This window comes from Neopelma chrysocephalum, unplaced genomic scaffold, assembly GCF_003984885.1.
Source record: "Neopelma chrysocephalum unplaced genomic scaffold, ASM398488v2 Primary Assembly neopelma1_81, whole genome shotgun sequence".
Taxonomy (NCBI): domain Eukaryota; kingdom Metazoa; phylum Chordata; class Aves; order Passeriformes; family Pipridae; genus Neopelma; species Neopelma chrysocephalum.
The window spans coordinates 3,750,648-3,758,164 of NW_020897743.1; the positions used below are offsets into that span (position 1 = coordinate 3,750,648).

General features: G+C 47.2%; 1 protein-coding gene across 1 annotated transcript in view; it reads right to left on the reverse strand.

Moving 5' to 3' along the window:
* The window catches only part of DRP2 (dystrophin related protein 2), a 28,381-nt gene extending 23,154 nt beyond the window's left edge, over positions 1-5,227 (reverse strand). The window contains exon 1 of the mRNA XM_027690408.1: positions 4,793-5,227. The gene's annotated coding sequence lies outside the window, so the exon portion shown is untranslated. The remainder of the gene's footprint in view (positions 1-4,792) is intronic.
* Between the last annotated feature and the right edge of the window lie 2,290 nt (positions 5,228-7,517).

The following is a 7,517-nucleotide window of genomic DNA, read 5'->3' on the forward strand; positions in this document are numbered from 1 at the left end:
CAGTTTTAGAGTCACCACGGGGCAGGCACTGGTGCACTGCACTCACACAGTGGAGAGGGCAAGGAGTGAAACCTTTTCCACTGGTGGGTCTCACCTGATCCTCACCGGAGGATCCTCACCCAAAGGTGGCCAGGTTGGTTCTCAGAAGGATCAGGTGCAGCCTCTTTACATGATACTCTTTTGCATCCTCCCACATTAAAAGCACCCAACACTCGCCTCTGCTCTCTGCCCACCTTAAGAAATGAAGCATTAGATGTTTCATAGTGCTGTGTTAGGGCTTCCAAACATTTTAGTAACAAAATCCTGACACTGCATTTCAACAACTGAATGCTTGGGCATTAGGGTGTATTAAAACCAAAATAATTGCCTTTTTCCTCTTCCTACAGGAACTGTACCTGTTACAAATCCAGCACTGGAGAGCCTGCCTCACTCCCTGCTTTACAGGCAGTCTGGCAAAGGCAGCTGGAATGGCCTTTGCTCAGCCAGTTCTGCTTCAGCTCTACCACACAATTTACTGCTCTGCTCAGGGATCTCTGTTCTCTTCCTGCTTTACAGCAACCCTGGCTGGCTGGAGAGGCTGTATCCCATCTCCTGCAGCATCTCCTCTCCATCCCAGCCCACAGGAAGGTGACAGCCTGCCACTGGTGCATGTGCTGCACAGTCTAATTCTGCAATTTTGCTGCATTTGTTCAAAATCCTCCTGATACAAACCCATATCCAAACTCTCCCAAACATCAGGGCAATTCACGCTGCAGCTTAAGGTAACCCCAGGATTAGGGACCTGGCACAGAAGGTAGAGTCTAATGTCAGATGTTGAATTTCTGGCTCTCTACCACATGTAACAGCAGCAAATACAGCATATAAGTCAAGAGGTCTCTTGATCACAAGGCTTATGCTTTGAATTGCTAATTTCCTCCAAAACATTCTTTCCGGGCGGAAACTTTCCACTTCAGATCTTGGCCTATAAGGAAAAAAATATGGGAAAATTTTGAGGCAAGGCAGCTCAGCCTTTATCCCATGAGGGGAATGGAAATACAAACATGTTCCCTGTTGCTGGAAATGTTAATGATTTTGTTGTTGTTTATCTTACTGTACAAGAGAAGTAATAACATTTCAGCTCAGCATGCTCAGTGTCCTTTAAGGGGGAAGGTGGGAGGCTTGTGGATATTTCAGAGTTCAGCTCCCGTGTGGATGCTGACAAAGGGAGCATTCCCAGGCTGTCAGACAGCAGGACTCTCTCGACTGCCTAATAGCACATCCTGTTTCAGCAAAAGTTGTTTTTCTACACATGTAAGTAAATAGTTTAAGCCTGAGATCAAGGGCCAGATGACCTACTTCCCAAGGCCCCACTGGCCAGGGTTTGGTGAGAGAGAAGGGAGAGAAATCTTTCTCCCACTGGGACCAACGTACAAACAACACAACTTCCTCTAGAGTGTGGGTCCTTAATCTCCATCTCTTTAGAAACCAGGAATAGATACCCAAACACACTCCCTAAAAAAAAAAAAATAAATAAATTCTCCTGGTTCTTACATGCTCCTGTGTACAATAAAGGGGAAAAGGACTATCAGCTGTCTTTCACAGAGCCAGGCATTTTCAACCCCATCATCCAAGGGCTAAAAATCCCAGGTGTCAAAGAACCAGGTCCCCTTTATTAATTAGAATGAAGGGTCCTTGGATTAATCACCTGTCCTTAAGAAGTAACATAAAATCTTTGCTGTGTCTGGTAGTGAGTGGCACAAAAGATGTCTTAATCACTAAGGGTGGGTGAAGTGGGGACTGTCCCATCTAATGAGCTGCTTTCTTAAATGACCACTTAGCCTTTTAACTCATAGCCAAAATGTTATTTTAATTCAAGAGATAAGCAGGTGCCACACGTCTTAATAAAGAAGCAGCATCTCTTCTGCTGGCTCACTCACTCTCCATCTTCCCAAGCAACAGAACATGCACATTCACACAAAATCTCAAGCTGAAAAATTTCACCAGTTCGTTTTGCACTGGGAAACTGTGATGATGATGTCTCCACCTAACCAGGTGAGTGTGGGTGTATGCCCACAACACAGCCATGCAGAACTGACTACCCCTCTCTCTGCTTAAAAATATCTTATGGGAATTTATTTAGGAAGGCTGAAATCTAAATTTCTTTCACACATCATTTCAGAGTCCCAGCTGGGTTTTAAGTTGCTCTCTCCAAAGCTCACTTTTCCTAGGAATTCTTCCCATCTCTTCTCCTCCTTTGATTAAAGGATAATGACTCGAGCACCCAGAGGACCCAGCTGTGAGCCAACAGCCCTGCTGTACTGGCAAAAAAAATTGTTGTCTGACCTGACAGACAAAGGGAGCAGGAAAAGGGGAAGGAGCAACCTCCCAAAAGGGATGGGGAGGAGGCAAGAACTTGCCTGATGACTGAAAGAAGGTTGCACCAGCCATAAAAATTGAACCCACTTCTTCAGAAACTTGGCTCCTGTAGCCTTGAAACCTGCCAACTTACACCCACTAAAAATCTCGAGTCTTGTCTTTCTCTTCTAAGCGCCTGAACTTTCCCTTCCCTGCTGTTGGAGGCAGGAACCAAGACTTGCTGCACTGTGAAAAGCACACCCCCCCATTGCCACACTGTGTCACTGATCAACAACAGTGGGAAGAGCACACTCCCCACTCAGGGATGGCTCAGGTGATGCTGCACTGGCTTCTGCCTTCCCTGGCACTTTGTTTCTCATTCTCAATATAAAACCGGTACCAATTTCTCTAAATTGAATATTGCACCTTCCCCCAGGGTTGTCTTTATGATAAACTCCCAGTTGAAGCACCAGGTTCTCTGGCCTTCCGAGGCCATGAATTTTATGAGCAGGTTGTATGCCCCATGAAATCACATTTCCTTTCCCCACTTGAGATGTATCAGTGACCTTATTCTTGTGCTAAGGGAAACAACAGAGGAAAATGGGATGGAGCTATTTTGTCTCAATTCTGAAAAGATCAGTTTCACCTTTATACACCTGTGAAAATGAGGGGGTTTTAAGACTGAATATTTTTTGGTCAGTATGTCTTGCTTCATGAGACTTAAAATTCCTTTTTTATGCTTTTATTATAGGCATGCAGGCTAAAGTGGAAGCCTTGAATACATTTCTCAAAATGTGATTATATTCAGAAATTCACTGTATGTCTCCAGAACTCAGGGCTTTTGTTTGAACCCGTTCATTTAATCCCTTCCATATCTCACTTTGTTTAGTTTTGCAAAGAGCCACTCCAGCCTGAGCCCCCATTCACAGTTACAGTCCTGGCCAATTTTAGTGAGCAGCATTGATCTACCTCAGGTATTAACGCAGAGACAACACCTTCCCACCCCAGCACTCCAGGCACCCACTTTCCCGGACACAGCGCTATAAATGAGATAGTCTGAAATTGCATGGCTACAGTCTAGTCCCTGTCCAGGGTGCCATCTCCAGTGCCATCTCCAGTGCCTGGACAACTCCCACAGCAGCAGAGAAGGCAGCTTTCAGCACAGGGAACTGGCAGGGGAGGATGTGAGATGGCACCAGAGCCACAGCAGGCACACGAGCTACACACAGGTGCCAGGAAAACAGGAACCCTCCTGGCACAACTGAACCTGGTAGCTGGGACTTCACACAGCTTCCTCAACAAGGGTACTCTGGTCAGACAGGAAAGGCCATTACAGAGAATAATCAAACAATAACTCTCAGGGGTCCAGACAGGTCGGTGACAGCCACAGGAAGGAAGGTGCGAAGGACCTTGGATTAGGGCAGAAGGAAAACGGACTGACAAAAATTTGACTAGACTTTTTTTCCCCCCAACGCTAAAAACCAAAATCCAAACAAACATTGGTTTCTCCCAGAGACAGCGTGGCATTTAGAAGTGTGGGAGTAGTTGCTCCACACCCCTGTCGCTGCACATGGGCAGTGTCAGCATCGAGACCCCACAAACACAATGCTGGCAGTTCCACCAGCTGGGATGCTGTGACAGAGGGAAGACTGAAGGGAACAGGCTGGACTGGGGACCCGTAATAGTCTGTGGCACTAAGTCCACCACAGCCCAGGCTACCCTGTCTGGCATGGAGAGGGAGGCAGAGTGCTGAGCCCTGGGGAGCAAGAAAGGTCCTGTGCTTCCTGCAGGCAGTTCTGCAGTCGGTCAGGGCTGCCTGCATCAAAGGGACAGTCAGTGGTGGCAAGAGAAGACCTTGAGAGGGGAGGAGGAAGAACAACGTGTGAAAGGGAGTGAGGAGAAGCTGGGGGAGGGGAGGGTGGACACATAAAGGAGCAAGGCTGGACTGTGTAAGGCAATGAATGAAAAGGGCAGAGCTGGGACTATAATCTGATCCTTGCCTACTACTCTAGAAACATTTGGGTCCCTGCCTTGTCCTGCTGTCTAACCCTCCCAAGAAGATGCTGGAAGGCCACCATGCACCCTGCCTAGAGCAGTCTTTTAGCTCAGGCAGAAACACTGCCAGGGTAAATAAACCTTCAGTGTGCAGAGAACCAAAGCCGGTGAAGCCGGGATGCCGGCTACTATTGTTTGCCCTGGGAATCTGCATCTCTGGTCTCCAGTCTCTCCCTTGTGTAAATGGTCTTGGCCACCTCTCTTGCTCCCACCCTGACACCCTTCTCTTCTTCTCTACAAGTTTCCTCACCCGCACAGACATGGGCAGTGTTGCTGTGATGGGATCTACACACGCGCACACGCCCAAGGAGCGTATTTCCGAGGTTAACCATCTGTCCATATTTTCCCCCTTTTCCAGCCCAGCCAGGATCTGAGCGTGAAACAAATTTTTGTCATGGCCTACCTTCCGAGTCCACCAGGTCTGAGGCGCAGGGGCAGCGGCCACCGGGCTTCGGGAGCGGGGAGAGGGGCTGCCTGTGTGAATCAGCAGAGGAGCCCCGGTGACAGGGATTCATGCTGAGGCTGAGCACTGCTGCACGCGCCTGCCTCTCCTCCTCCACCGCCCCGGCTGCTGTGTTGCTATGCAATCACATCACCAGGAACAGCATCTCCCCGAGCCTCCGAAGAGATACCCTTGACTCGGCAAAACACGGGAGGAACAAGGACGATCCCACCAAGTGCCGGCCCTTTGGAGATCTCGGCCAGCAATCGATCCAGAGGGAGGGGAGGGAGAAGAGTGGGGATGGAAAGACAGACACGCACGGGAGGAGGAGACAAAATACACATGGAGAGGGAGAAAGAAAAGGGAGGAGGGGAGATGAGGAGATGTACAAACGCAAAAAGCGCTGTGGTCTGACCTCTGGGGAGCTGACACGGGCTGCTGGGCTCAGACCCACTGCCCGCTGCTTGCCGACATCTCCCACTGCCTCCCAGGGCTGGCAGCTCTCATTTTAGGTTGGATATGGCCCTGCGTGTGCTGGAAAATGCCAGACACATTCACCTCCTTTTTTAACCACAATTTGGTTATCTGGCATAAGATTTAATAACTTAAATATAGCCCATTTCAAAATCAAAGTTAGGGAGGAAAAAAAATAGCATAACCACTTCATTTTATGCTTCCTATTCTTCTTAGAAAAGAAAAATAAGTAAAGGAAGAGCTGATTCTCCAAGCTAGGGTGGGGAGATTTTTTAAATGTCAGGGTATCTTGTCTCAGCTCACAAGACACAGAAGTACTTGAGCTGCTAAATTGGCTGAGGACACAAGCAGACAAGGAGTTGGGATTTTGGTTCATAGATAACAGTTTACAGTCCTTCAGATCATTCCACCCAAGGATTTCAAGCTACTCAAATTGCCACTGATGTTATTCTCATATAACACAAGAAGAAACAGAATTAAATTACTTGGTTAGAAAGAGGATTCCAACCTGCTCCCAGCCTTGTGTTTTAACCACTAGACTTTCTCAGCCTCTCCATGGGAAAATTAAAACTTAGGAAACACTATTTTCCGAATCCTTGTCAGAAGAACCTTTAATGAGCCTTGGTGCTTTTTTCCCCAGAGTTGACAGATTAAGGTTGTTAATTTTCTACTCATACATTTGTGTTATACAGAAATATCAGAGCTGTTTATAAGCGTTGCCCATTTTCCATTCCCTGCCTCAGGTGAACCCCAAAATGCAGGTTCATTTGGCTCGTTCAGACCCAGTGAATGGACTTGTAACAGCTTCACAATCCCACTACATTCCTGAAAATCACTTCTGGCCAAGCCACCTCTCTCTCAGCTGTGGAAATCACAACTGGCAAACTCTTTGCAGAGCCACGAGGCTTCCCATGGGCTGGGGAACAGTGGTCAGGAAATGCTGCTGCACAGAGTGACTGTGCCCAACCTGCCTCAGTTGCCCAGTGCTGTGCCCAGCGTGGTGTGGGGGGCACTACCTTTGGGCCAGTTTTGGCATCCTAAGAGCAAAACTTTCTGATGCCACACCATTGCTGGGAGGTGGATGTGAATGGACCAAAAACCTTTTCTAGGTCACCAATTCAAACCTGCAGAAGGCAGTAAAAATACAGTTGGTCTTCAGTAAAACACATTTGAGAGAGTCCTCAAGAAACCAGTGAGCTCCTCCTGATGGGACCAGCTGGAACCTGCAGCAGGTGGGTGGCTGACCCTGAGGAACTTCTTCCTTCATCCTGGGTAGGTGAACCAGGAGTCAGGAGCAGAGCCCATCAGCACACAGTGAGGCAAGATGCACAGAGAACTCATGTAACTGCACTGAAAGGAGATTTTTAAATAGCAACCTCTTTATAGTTGGTCCTAAAAGGAGCAACACTGAATACTTCGAGTACCAACCCAAAAATATGTACCCACTCCACACACCTTCTGCTTTTAAAAGCCACTTCAATAGCTGCTGCTTCCACAACAGCTGTACTGATGCAACACAACTCAGTCTGAAAAGCTGTATTTAGACCAAAAAAATAGATATGGATAGGAAGACAAAAATGAGCAGAGACTCTGCTGGGCTATTTTTGTTCATACATACAAACACACAAATAATAAGTCCTGGGTTAAGTAAGGAGAGCGAGGGGGAAAATAACAGAGCGGTGGAAGGGCTATCCAGGCAACTCCAAAGACACCATTCTCCAGAGGGACAAGGCCAAATCCAGTGGCAGGATGTATCTGTCACCACCAACGTCTAAAAGGGACATGACAACATGGATAAACATATCAAGCCAAGTTACACATGCACACAAGACAGACATCACTACAGAGACATTAACAGGCAGCATGAACCACAAAAACAAGGTGCTTTGCAGTACATGCATCCTAAATTATTGATAGTTTTAGGACAGCAAAATGCAGCAGGAAAAAACCAAAATCTCTTGTGTCAGTTTAGTTTAAATTGAGACAAACCACAATCTCTGGTGAGAGAGTTGCTTCCATGGCTGGGAATGCTTTCCCAAGTCCCCCCGTACTGTTCTAAGGATATTACTAGAGCAAAGAGACAAGGAATTCAGAACTCTGAGGGAATCAGGGAGACAAACTCAGATTTGTCCTAATCGCAGTTTTCACATAAACACTACAACTTTCTTAAGTGTATGAGAAGGTTTTTGAGATGAGATGCGAAATTTGGTGT